The sequence below is a fragment of the Rhineura floridana genome, chromosome 1, assembly GCF_030035675.1.
Source record: "Rhineura floridana isolate rRhiFlo1 chromosome 1, rRhiFlo1.hap2, whole genome shotgun sequence".
Lineage (NCBI taxonomy): Eukaryota > Metazoa > Chordata > Lepidosauria > Squamata > Rhineuridae > Rhineura > Rhineura floridana.
In genome coordinates, this window is record NC_084480.1 from 57,677,548 (window position 1) to 57,691,415 (window position 13,868).

The 13,868-nt window shown below is 42.4% G+C and overlaps 1 long non-coding RNA gene across 2 annotated transcripts; it reads right to left on the bottom strand.

The window, feature by feature from the left end:
- Nucleotides 1–7,597: 7,597 nt before the first annotated feature.
- On the bottom strand, nt 7,598–13,172 carry LOC133383521 (uncharacterized). 2 transcript variants are annotated; one of them, XR_009762417.1, is made up of 3 exons: nt 12,988–13,172; nt 10,886–11,075; nt 7,598–8,460 (listed from the first exon to the last, which is right to left on the bottom strand). It is a non-coding gene; the product is annotated as an uncharacterized LOC133383521 (long non-coding RNA). The 2 variants fall into 2 exon arrangements; XR_009762372.1 differs by having other exon boundaries at nt 10,886–11,078.
- Nucleotides 13,173–13,868: the final 696 nt, after the last annotated feature.

Here is a 13,868-nt window from a genome sequence, read left to right on the forward strand (position 1 = left end):
ACAGCTATTCTATTGTATTGGGATTATCTTGTCTGGTATGGCAAGATCTTTTCTTGTATATCTAGCTTTTTAACATCTAAATGAAATTGCTGCAGGAGTTACCAGATTTGGAGTGCAGCGATATCAATAAGATGGTAACTCTCAGCTCGATTTTTCTTTTTCATCAACTCAAGAAGAATCCCTGAATAATCCAAACTGTGGTATGGATGAGGCCTAACATTTGTTGTTATGTGTAGCGATGCCAGGTCTCCGGCAAACAGCCGGAGACTCCGGCCCTGCCCCTGCTTTTCTCACCTCTGGCCAGAATTGCCCCCATGTTGTTTAATCTCCGGCTATTGTGGACTCCCAGGAGCGAGGAGCCAGTCATGCAGACGCCAATTTTCCCCTTGCTTCTTCTATCTGCTTTGCCTCCTCTCTCTCTCTCTCTCTCTCTCTCTCTCTCTCTCTCTCTCTCTCTCTCCTTTGCATGCAGACGTGCACACCTCAGGGGAAGGACTCCATTTGCCTTCCCAAGCACAACCTCTCATTCTCATTGGCTGCCCCTGAGGCCCAATGAGAGCCGAACCCAGGCTTCTTCCGTGGCGTGGAGCAAATTGGAGCAAGTAGGAGGTGAGTTGGCTGGCTGGCAAATGCCCCGGCTTTGAGGGTTTTAGGGAGTTCTAGCTGCTCTAGAGCTGATGAGCAGCTGTGGCCGGGAAGCAGTGGCATTCCAAGTGCAGGCAATAAGAGGATGACACATCGGGCGCTGCCTCTTTTCCAGCTCCAGCTCACCCAGGATAGCGTCCCACCTTCCCCCCCTGCATTTAGAGGCATCCTCTCTCCCTGTCCTTGACTTCCCTCCCCTTTCTCCCCTCCCCCTTTGATTTCTTTGTCTATTTATTTATTTTTATTTTGCGTGAGAAACATTGGTATTTCTCTCCCTCCCCCTTCTCTATCCCCCCTTCCGCTTCTTTCCCTCACTGATCCCAGGGCTCCCTCACCTCTTCTCTTGCATGCTTGGGAGCCTTTTTCTCCCAAGCACCAGCAGCCTGTAGCAGACTCACTCTCTGCTCGGGGTGGAGATACATGGGCTGGTGAAACCAGAAATTGCTCTCCACCCTTTCTTTCTTTCTTTCTTTCTTTCTTTCTTTCTTTCTTTCTTTCTTTCTTTCTTTCTTTCTTTCTTTCTTTCTTTCTTTCTTTCTTTCTTTCTTTCTCTGTAAGTGTTCATTTACTCAGAAAAACTTGCTGCAGCCTTGTGCCCCCTTTGGGAACCTCCTATGATAGTTACTTCCAAGAAAGCATGTTCTTCCTCCAGGATGAAGACTGCAATCTTAAACACGCTTGGGTGGGAGAAAGCCCACTGAATTTCGTGAGGATTGCTTTGGAGTAACTAGGCTTGGGATGGGCTTTAGAGTCTTTTCCTCTAAAATGAATTGGGTCAACCAGAAGAAAGACTTCATCTTATTTTTCTGTTCTAAACATCTCAGGGCAGAGACCCGTCTTTTTTGCTTGCTATAAACTGCATTAATTATTATTTATAATAATCTGCAATCGCTAGGGGCATTATCAGGGGAGGTTGAGCCCTGGGTCTTTTCTGCTAGACCCAGATCTGCTACTCCCCACTTTTTAAAAACACATGTTTATTTTTATTTTGCTCATAGGGCAGCAAACTACAGTGCCAGGCTGCATACACACCGTACATTTAAAGTGTGCGGCTTCCCACAAAGAATTGTGGAAATGTAGTTTACCCCTCACAGCTAAAATTTCAAGCACCCTTAACAAACAACAGTTCCCAGGATTCTTTGGGGAAGGAGAAACATGCTTTAAATATATTGTGTGTACACACACTATTTTAATTTGCCCAGAAGCACTGTATACATTTATGCAGATTGTTGCCCAGAGTTTTTCAAGAACTTAGCAACAAGGGTGTAGTCGTCCAGGGTCTCGGGGAGTCTTAGATGCCTTACTTTTTTGGGAGCAGGGTCTCAGCAGAATCCCTGTGTTTCCAGCATTCTATGAGCCAATCAACATGACAGGGGAGTGTGTTAGCCACTTAGAAGAGTCTTCTAACATGCATCCTTGTCCTTTCCTGCTGATTGGAGCCAATCAGAGTAAAAGGAGGTAAGTCACTGAGCAGACTCTTCTCAGTAGCTAATACACTCCCCTTTCATGCCTATAGGCTCCTAGGGACCTCTGTTGTGGAAGAATGCATTAGCAAGGATCTCATTCTCAACCCAGCAGCAGAAGAGGGAAAGGTGGGAGGGGTGTGGCTGTGACTTTCATGAAGGGACCCTGCACTCCTGAATTTGCCACTGCATTGCTGCTAGCAACACCCTTGGCCATTATACAGCAGACGCAACTAACAGTCTCCCAGCCCTTTTGGCTAAAGGGTGGGGTATAAATGCCTTAAATAAATAAACACAAAAAGCAGCTACTCAGAGGAAAATTCAGCAGAGGATTAAGGGTTGTTTTCACCACTGCCATCCAATATAATCATCCCCCACTTCTTACTACAAACCAATACATGTCTACTCAGAAGTAACCTCCATTGGGTTCAATGGTACTTACTCCCAGGTAAGTGTGTATTGGATTGTAGCTTAGTTGCAAGCTTTGAACTAACTTCAGCTATTTAATTGTTTACACATGATCAGGTGTGTAGGTGTATAAATTCCTTTAAAATGTTGTGGGTTTGGCTCTGGTAAGTTTACCACTGGCAACCTTATGTTCTTTTATTTCAATTTTTTTTAAAAAAAGGGGGGGCTTTGCTTGTTTTTTTTTTTTTTAGGCCTTCTGGATGGCTCTGAATTGCAACTCCCCAGGACCAGAGGCATAACTGGAAGTCCTATGGTTCCCTATGCCTGGTGTATTCCTTCCATGTGTTAATTTTTATTTTTTTGTTTTGGTATTGGGGCCCTACTTGTTAGCTTCTAAAGGAAACTAAAGCAGCTCACAGCAAGAAATAATGCACATCCAACTCACATTTAAAGTGCATGACTTCCCCCAAAGAATCCTTGGAAGTGTAGTTTCCCCCTCGCAGTTAGAGTTCCCGCCACCCATGACAAACTACAGCATCCATCTGTGCTCCCATCTAACATCTCTGCAACACTAAGCTCCTTTCTTCCTATAATGGCCTGGCCTGAGGGCACGTAAACCCTTCTTGCCAGAAGCAAGTAAGCTAGATTAAATGTTCCCTAAAAGTGTTGAACTATGACTTGGCAGACCAGGGTTTGAATCCTCAGACAGCCATGAAGCTGACTGGGTGACCTTGGACCAGTCACTGCCTCTCAGCCTCAGAGGAAGGCAATAGTAAACCACCTCTGAATACCACTTACCATGAAAACCCTATTCGGGACCGACGAAGGCAGTCCATTTCCATTTTGCATCCATGCTCCCTAAGCTTGTGAGAAGGAATGACCTTGTCACTTCAGCTGGACTTGGGAACACCCTCTTTTAGGTAAGATTTCTATTTTAATTTCCAATCAGAGAATTTTTTTTTTAATTGTATGCTCCAAGCAACTGTGGTTGATACTTAATGTATCATGCTTAATGACATAATTAGGGCCCACCCATGACATCACTAGGGCCCACCCCGTGATGTCACTAGAGCCCGCCCCATGACATCACCAGGGCCCGCCCCATGATGTCACTAGGGCCCACCCCGTGACATTACTAGGGCCCGCCCCCGTTTTCTCAAGTTTTTGGATGGTTCCGACCTGGCAACCCTAGTTATGTGCCTTCAAGTCGATCACGACTTATGGCAACCCTATGAATCAGTGACCTCCAATAGCATCTGTCATGAACCACCCTGTTATGGAATCAATCCATCTCTTGTTTGATCTTCCTCTTTTTCCGCTCCCTTCTGCTTTTCCCAGCATTATTGTCTTTTCTAGTGAATCATGTCTTCTCATTATGTGTCCAAAGTATGATAACCTAACATACTGAAGTCTAATCCAGACAAGGCAGAGATGTTGATGGTGTGCCAGCCTGAGGCTAGACAGGTTCTAGGTTAACATGTGCAGGATTTATATTTATTTATTTATTATCATTATTTTTACCCCGCCCTTTTTCCAAAAGTGGAACTCACGGCGGCTTCCCGATAAAAGCACACATATAATTAAAAACATAAAAAAGTCTAGATTAAAATCAAATTAAACAATTTACAGTATTAAAACCATTCATACATACAGTTAAAATAATTCAAACTCAGTTTAAAATAATACAGTTAGGCAACAGCAATGCAGCACCCTTCAAGACCTGTCCTTAACAGCTTTCAGTTCCAAAGGCTGAAGGAACGGGCGCAGTTGGCGCACTAATCTTAATTGTGCAAAAGCACTCCTGGATTGTACTTCCCAGGGCAAGAATGATCCTAGGATCTCCTTGACCCTACTTTGTTAAGGGTAGGCAGAACTGTCTGGATCTGCTCTAAGTTTTGATAGAGCATAATGATTTTATTTTACCCAAAACTCAGGACTGGACCTCAGAAGTTATAAGGGAAAGTAATAAAATAAACAACCCCATGTTGGATCAGAAATCTTTGGATGTAAGTCTTGTGCAGAGGTGAGCAACCTGTGATCCTAAGCTTTGCCCTAATTTCATGTGCCCTTGACATAATTTCAAAAATCAGTTTGATCAGTTCAAACTTCTCACAAGAGTTAGGCTGTCACTCCCTTCACTGCTGGATTCTGGCCTGCCCACTGTCAGCATGTGGTCCCACCAGTTTACCCTTGAGGAAATGTGGCATTCAACAGAGAAAAGGTTGCCCATCTCTGGCCTGGTGGAACTTCCCACTATTCTGATGGGCTCTGCTCCAGTGAGTGGGATGTTTCATTAACTTTGCCTTACTAAATCTGGCTTTGGGATGCATCTACATGGTTTTGAGTTCCACTTGCATTTTTCTCTATCAGATGACTGTTGCTCAGGAAAATAAAGATCACTGGTGGAGAGGATGACACTTTTGATGTGCATGTGCAAAGACCACAGTGAAGATGTCCCCTTTGTAGAGCTGCTGGTGTCAAGAGTTTAGCTATTCATCTAGACTTACTATACATCTATAAAGATTCCTTATCTTTCAGTGCCAGCTAGAAGGAATTTTAGCTTATTTTTTATCTACTAGTTCTTCAAACTGTGCTCTGAATCTGATCTGCATGAAAATGACTTAGCATGAATATAATAGCAAATCAAAGTACAACTCCACTATACTAAAGTGTTAAATGAGTGACATAAGAATTGTAAAACATACTTTGCACAGTTAAAACTGCTAGAGCTGTTATTACTCATATCACTACTAATAATGGTACTACATTAGTAAAAGTAATTCTAAGTACTAATAAAGGTAATTATTACTATTAATAAATAATTAATAGAATGATTCCTAAATACAGTATTGGTTGATGTGTATGTGTATTCTCAGTAGCTAGACCTATTAGATGTTCCCCCACCTTTCATAAGATATTCATGCTGTTCTGCTAGGTATCATTATATGGGAAATTACCACAACTAGGATAATTTATCTCTCTTTCCAGGTTAAAAGACATGAAGGCCAATAATTGTCTTTTTATTCTTATTCAAAACTGGGCATAGAGTAATGTCTTCCATATACGCAGGTTATCTAAGAATAGTATAAGATAAGAATAGTCAGCAATAATTTAATTTAACTGTGCTAAATAGACAGCAAACTTGCCTATGGAAGCTAACCAGCCAAGACCACTCATTTTTGCTATTTAGCTGTCATGACCTTAAATAGTTGTAGAACTCTAGATTCACCATTTAACCTACGTGTAGCTAAGCTACAGCAGCAGAGTCCCACATATCCTTGTTGCCACTCCAGCAGCCCCTGCCCATGTGTTCCAGGTGCTTAATCACATAGGGAGTCTGCAAGAGTATAGCAGGCTTCCTTCGGCAGAGGTTCAGTCCCCAGCACATGGGGGGGGGCCTGCAAAACTGCAAAAGCGGGGAGGGGCCAGCAGGTTTGTGCTTTCATATTTGTGTGATGGAAGGACAGAACAAGTGAACAGGGCTCAAGCAGTAGCAAAGAGCATGGTGGGGCAGCACCACTCACCTGATCTCTAGTCAGTTGTGTCACTGCTGCTTAAAGGAAGATAGAGAAGGAGGGGTAAGGCATCAGTGAGGTCAGCATGGTGCAAACTCTCCAGCTGAGCCAATCTGATGCTCCTGCTGGTGTGTTTGCATCATGCCAACCTCACTGCCACCTTGTCCCCACCCCCTGTACCTCATGGTAAGCAGCAGTGACACAGCCAACCAGAAATCAGGTGAGAAGTGGAAGCACCACACTATGCTGCATGCTACAGGGCTTGAGTCCCACTGAAGTCAGTGAGAAATACTTATGTATATTTTATATTTTATGTAAATCACCTAGAGGGTTTTACAAGTAACTGATATACAAATTCTTTTAGATAAAATAAAATGTAATGATACTTAAAATACTTTTGAGTTAACATGAACAGGATTACATTATAAGAGGCTAATTGAGTACTGTGAGCCTAACAGTGTATTCTTTTATGGTTTATAGGTTAAAGCAATAGCCATATGAATGCATGAAACAGCCTTATTTGGGGTCAGGCCAATCACTGGCCTGTCTAAACCACTGGTGTGTTCTCTGACACTTAGAGCCACTCTCCAAGGTCCTAGGGAAAGGTCTTTCCCAGTCTACTACCTGAGACCCTGAGCATGGAATCTGGGACCTTGGGCATGTGTCTACCATAAGCTATGGTCCTGCCTGTCAACATGTTTTTCTTATAAGGTACAGAGCCAAATTCATGTTACCAAAGTGGAATGGTAGGCTATAGTTTATGTCCCAGCAAATATTACTTGCCATGTACCCAAAGTCAGCTGAACGTGCATAGAATGTGATTCAAGGTTCTGTTCATTGTTCCTTTATTTTGCTTATAGTGTTAAAAACATGAGAGGTTTTTAAAAATTAATGCCTGCTGATAAGTAGTAACTGACATGTAACCACCACTCTAGAGAAATGTTTGTACTAACCAGAATCTTCAATTCAGTTATAGTTAGAATTCTTGCCCTGTCTTCTTAAACACATACCCTCCTATAATATGCAGGAGATCTGAAAACATCTCTCACACTAAAGGAGATCTGAAAAAAGCTCATTGCTCTGCTCAGCAGAGATCAGTGGTGTAGTAGAAGACGAACACAGCAGGGCAGTTCTGGGGCTTTTTTTTAAATAGAGCTGGAGCGATAACGTGATCTGCTGGAGCTTCAGGGCAACTGACAGGCTCTCCTTACTCTAGGACAGGAGTGGGGAACCTCCGGCATGTGGGGTGTCAGGCCTTCCCAGTTGGCCCATGAGGTGTGGGGCGGGTAAGGATAAGGCTTCAAAGGAACAATCAGGAGCATAAAGTGGGCGCCCAATTGTTCCTAGCAAGGCTGATGGGAGGTGGGAGTGTGCCATGCTCAAGGACGGAGAAGTGGTTCCCACTTAATGGAAATCACTTCTCTTCCCTGTGCAGCTCCTTTCAAAATCCCTTGCATGCGTCCTGTGCTTCTCCTTCCCCCCTCTGACATCGCACTTTTCCTTTCCACCTCTGACTTCTTTGCATTTCTAATGAATAGTTAAAAATTGCAATCCAGCTGTCAGAAGATATTTTGTTAAAACTTAATGTGCTTTACTGGTTGAATCTAAAGAAGTCAGAAGTTAGTACTGAGTTCAATGGAGCTTAGTCCCAGATAACTATGCACAGGAATGCAGTCTCCACCACAAGCAATAGTAAAACTTGATTTTTTGTCTTTGGTCTAGCTAGGAACCTAGGGGAATCCACCGTCTTGTGACTATAGGGGCTGTCACGATGTGCTCCTGGATTTCAATATTTACCACTATACCACTGATAGAGATGAGATATGATATGCTCCATCCTCCCAGCCCAGAGCTGTCTACATGTGCCAAGGATCCAGAGTGCACACTTGTGTACACCCTATAACACTTGACAGTGAGTACTAATAGGATGGCTAATATAACAAAAAACCTGTATCTATTCTTCATGTTTCCATATGATCTGCTTAATCAGTAATGACCTTGAAAGTGACATTTTCCCTTAAAAAACTGAAACATTCGCTCATTCAAATTTATTATCCAGCCTTTTCTTGGCATTCAGCAGTTTACAGCGCTAAAGCCCATAAAAATCCATGTATTCGAAAAAATACATGAAACCTGGAAGTGTTTCAGATATGTTAGGATTTCAGAATATTGGTAAGAAATATTTGAGACCAATTCTAAGTAAAAAGCAAGAGTTGATGTAAAGAGAAAATACTGAAAAAAGGCAGGAGTTGAAGTAAGAACGAGCTCACATATTCCTGGGATGCTCAATTCACAGCTGTATGATACTTCATTTCTGCTATGTGCACCAGTGACTCAGACGTCTGTGAGATTCATGACACCTGCTTCATACATTGGATCAGAACGGCAATCAGTTCACGCTTGTGGGGATCTCAAGTTCCAATGGTTGTCTGAATTGGGTCCAAAGATATAAGGTGAAATAAGAATGTTGTTGTTAATATATTATTATTATTATTATTATTATATCCCAGCCTTCCTCCCAGCAGGAGCCCAGGGCGGCAGATAATGTTGGATATCATTGCTTGAAGTGACAGAAACGCACACACCTAATACCAAAGAAAGAAGGTTTTTTCTTTAGAATGATTGCTGTTAAAGTCCAAATGTATGTAGATTCAATCAGATACCTGATCAAAACTTCAATGATAAATTGACGATGAGTTCCTTAAATGGGTAGCCCTATAGATTTTAAATCTTCCTGCCTTTCAATTATATTTTAGCTTCCTAATTTGATGTTCATTTTTCTAAGGTGTGAGTAAATAAACCTGACTTTTTACACTTTTGCCCCAACACTTTTACTTCACTTTAATTTGATCCCTCTGTATTTGTCCTCTCCTATCTTTTCAGTTTTGGCTATCAGTTTGGATAAGGCTCTCATGGAGCGGCTGTATGGCAGCTGGAGCATTTTTCAGCATTTTAATGCTCCTAATAAATACATTTTTGTATACAGTTTTGACTATTGTGCACATTTTTGCAAGCAATTTATCCTAATACAATGCAGTTTTGTATGTTATTTTCACCAATATATTCATTTTGTGCATACTTTTCCCTAATATATGCATTTTTGTAAACATTGCTTGGTTGGAGAAGTGCATCACAAAATGTGGATACATATGAAATTCAAAGGATGGCTGTGTTTTGATTCGCATACTGTTTTGGAAAGTGTGATAAATTCAGTGGGATAAAATTGATAATTTCAGCTTTAAATGTGAACTGAATTGATTTTCTCCCACATCCCTAATCACATCACAGCTAATACCCTCTAGATAAGGCTGAAGCCTATTTTACAGGATATACATTTACAGTAAGCGTGCTATGATGATCAGTTTTCCAAGCTGCTTCTTCTAAAAGTCCCACCATTTTTAAAATTGAACACACATACACAAGAATATTTTTAAAACTCTCTTAAGAACCATCCCCCAGTGCCAGACAAAACCCTGCATTTAGAACCATACTAACATAATGACAGTACAGATGACTTGGCTTGTTGCTGGCTGAAAAGACATATCTTAATTAAGATAAAAATAGTAAATTGCCTAAATATTGAGCATATGCATGAGAATACATTGCTAGTGACTAATACATGCTTTTGAAAGCCTGGCTAAATTTTTTAAAGTGTTTCTTCAATTAAAGTCTGCACGAAGACTAAAAAAACTACACATATATATTTTTTTAGGATGGCCTTTGTTTTCTTTTATTCCTAGTTATGTGTTTCCTTTAGCTGAGCTGCTAACATCTATCCTATCCAGCACACTTAAGTGACATGTTGTTTACAGTTGGCTGCTAGCATTTGATTATTACTCATCACCGATATAGCAATTTTAATGTGTAAAGTGTTTGACAATTGTTCTTGCTCACTCAACAACAAGCATTCAGTTAGAACATTATTTGTCTACTTTTACCTGTAGGGAACAAGACTAACAACATGGCCTGGCCTTCCATTTGGGAGACTGAGGCAGGTGTCTCAAGCAGCTAATTTTAAGTGTCATGAAAGGGCATCAAATTGTCAGTATATTCTCCTCCTCCTCCTTTTTATATCATGTCTGGAAGGGAAAAACAGTTTGTGGGACTTCCTGCTTCAGATGTCAAAGTAACTTGACTGGCCTTGGATACTATGCACCTTGACTTGGCAGGGGGGAAGCTGCCTCAGATAGCAAAATGTCTGCATCTAACCCCAGCTGAGAAATAGCAAGTGGTCTAAGAAATCCACTTACAGAGCTTATGATCCTCCAGATATCATTGTTTGCATTACATCATCTCTAACCACTAGTTATGCTAACTGGGGCTGATGGGAATTGGAGTGCAAAAACAACTAGAGGGCCACAGGTTCCCCATCCCTGCCAAAAGATATTTGACCATAGGTTTCCTAGGACCCAGTTCAACAAAAGCCATCCCACTGAACTATGATCACCTTTGGAAGCCACAGATGTATTAGGGCTCCAGTGACAACAATTTAAACATGGAAATGAGTTTTCTGCATGGGATCTGTTATAGCAGAAGCACACCAGACAGCTGCTAAATTATTATGCTGCTGAGTGGTAAGAAGTGGTAATGCAGCCAAAGCTCTGCTCACGGCCAGAGTTCAATTCCAACGGAAGGAGGAAGTCGAATCTCCGGTAAAAGGGGTTGAGGTCCACTCAGCCTTCCATCCATCCGTGGTTGGTAAAATGAGTACCCGGCATATGCTGGGGGGTAAAGAAAGGCTGGGGAAGGAACTGGCAATCCCACCCCATATATACGGTCTGCCTAGTAAACATCGCAAGACGTCACCCTAAGAGTCGGAAATAACTCGCACTATAAGTGCGGGGACACCTTTACCTTTTTTAAACTATTATGAGAATGCAGTTTCTATGCTTGTCAATAGCTCTCAAGCTCCATGAAGGGCTTCTGAGTGATGTCTCAGCACCGGTCAGCTGTTAAACAGAGCAGCTGATGAAAGCAGGGGAAGCCAGATTTATTCTGCTGCTCCATAGCTCCATAGCTCCTGAAATATTGCTGCCTTGGGCTCCTGCTGGGAGGAAGGGTGGGATATAAATCAAATAAATAAATAAATATTACAGTAAAAGCAGTGCTGAACCTGGTATTCAGCCTGAAGAGAAGGCCACAATTTCTAGTTTGCCATGGAAAAACTGAGGTTACTAAGAACCTGCTTCTTTCCCTGTCGCTGGCCCCACATTGCCCTCTGCATGATGTCTGGAACAATCCTCATCTTCCAGGCTTGGAGCTGAAAAAGGTGGCAATCAGGTTTTCTGTGTGCTGCCACACTGCTGAAACACTCCAGGTGCCTTGGTAGCACAGCAGTCAAAGACATCCCTGCCTTTCCTTCCAGCTCCACAGCTTGGTGAGGGTGTTTGCTCAGCAACCTTAGAGATGGTGAAGGGTTGTCATGTGGCTGTGAGGGACAATTCCTACTCCCTTTGACAGTAAACTGGCCCAAGAATAGTAGGAAGGCCAAGACTTGCCATGCTTACCCAAGAACAGCAGCATGGCAAGCAGAGAGGGTGAATGTGGAATCCTCAGCCTCAGTATTAAAAAAAGTAATCTGCCAAACCTGATGTGTGATCTGGTAACATGTGGTTGATGGCTTGGAATACGGAAGTTGAAGAAGCTTCAGAAATAGCATGCTATGATCCTTTCCATATATCAAGGTGGGGAACCTGTGACTCTCCAGATGTTGCTGGACTACAAGTCCCATCATCTCTGGTCATGCTGACTAGGGCTGAAGGGAGTTGGAGTTCAACAACATCTAGAGAGCCACAGGTTTCCATCCATGCCACAAATGTTCAAGTTAAAAGGGAGCATCTATCAACTGCAATAATTTTCTACACCTGTGTCCATGTAATGTCAGCCTTAGTAGTTGAGAGAATTATACACTTTTTTATGATAAGGTCAATACCTAAGCTGTTTCTTTATACAATTAAGTCATTGTGAAAAGCAATTCTGTTCTATATTTTGGTCTGCGGCTGATGTATATCATACTGAGTTTCAAAAGCAACAAGACTTTTAGAATAAAATATTGGCTGAAAAACTCTGTGCCTGGCTATCAAAAAAGATATTTGTGTAATTTCCTCCCACAACAGTAAACTGGTCCATGGTTGTGTGATAATGAAGATTTATCATGAAACGTGGCTTTGTTGAGTGCTTGCCCCTTTCCAGTCAATCTGTTTTGAATCTGCTTGCTTTGAAAGCCCATTGTAGAAGCTACAGTAATTATCCTGCTAGATATAAAAAAATACATCTATTGCCAAATCTTTATGATCCTTGATCATCAAAATAAAACACAGCTACTTTTAAGCATCCCTCCCGTTAGTGTTGGTATACTTGGTCTTCATTGCATATATAGTAACAAAAATCCTGTTTACAGTCACCCCAGTCCTCAAAAATGGATTGCATGGGTGCACTGGGGGCAGGGATGCATGTGTGTGGCACATGTACCTATTCCTCTGCTGCATCCTTTTGATCTTTAAGCATCTGGGTAATGCATCCCACATACTGAACAAATATATATCTGCTGGTATAACAGGGCTGTGAGAGGACCACACAGAGTGAGAAGAATCAGGAGCGGAGGGAGAGCTGGCATTGCATGAAGACATCTTGGGGTTTTTTATTATTCAAAGAGCTAGGGCTGGACAAGGGAAGAGACTTAGGACACCTCTACACATCACAATTGCTGCAGCAAACATGAATTCTCCCCCAGGCTGTGACAGACAGGGTCTACAAAATCTTCAGATGTCTCTGGAGGACCTGCCTAAAGCTGGGATCAGTTGAATCCAACTAGAGCTCTTAAGAAAAGTTTCTGCAGAAAGCTTTCTTTTTTTCCTTTTCTTTCTAGCCTCTTCTCTTCTTCCCATTTCCTTCCCCTCCTTCCCCTCCTTCCTGGCACATCTAAAAGGGACAGGAGAGAAACACAGAGGACATACTTGCAGGATGGGGAGAGGAGGCATCCACAGAAGATGAGCTCCTCAGCCTCCTTGTGAGTCAGGCAGGGTCCAACACAGCAAAGCAGGTGAGCCTTGTTTTGTAATCTGCTCAGGAAGCAGAGCTGATTGAGCACTTGAGTGGCAGCACAATCCAGGAGCACCCACCTTTGCACTTATCACTTCCCTCCATATAGGGCTGGTTGAGCAGACAGCTAGTGGTATAGGCAGTATTTAAAGGCTAGCAATCTGGAGTGGGAAGGCCTGGCCTCACCCAGACTCTACAGCAAGATTTTGGGGCAAAAAAGTAAAGAGCTCTGCGCTGGTGCTCAGTCAGAATCTGACCTCAGTTTCCCTGGGGAGGGGGTATTCCTTAAGCTTATGCAGTGGGTAAAGGGGCTGGTAGCACAAGAGGTTCCTGAGGCTTTTCTCTCTGAAGGGGCCAGCTCCCCCCATAGCTGTTTCAGATCCTGTTTTTCTTCTAGGAAATGAAAAAGGGGGGGAAAGAGAAAACATAGGAATAGTTCCTGGGACAGATCTAGGTGTAAGCAGATAAAATCCCTTAGATATTGTTCCAGGAGTTCCTCCTCAGACTCATGCTCCTCTGAGGAGTCCCATTCCTCTGCCTCTAGGACTCCTGATTTGAGTTGCAACAGGCACCCAGAGACAAAAGTCTAAATCAGTCTCGGTGCCACAGACAGGGTCAGCTAAATTATAATCATTTGAAAATGTAAGTTAAGAAACTCTTATTAAAGGGGTGTTTCAGCAAGCCAGCCCATACTATAGCAGTAATCCAGTGCTTTGTGTATATGTTATGTCCACCTAGCACAATTACCTCTGACCACAATCAATATATTAAACAATCAAGCTGTCTTTTGAGTTCA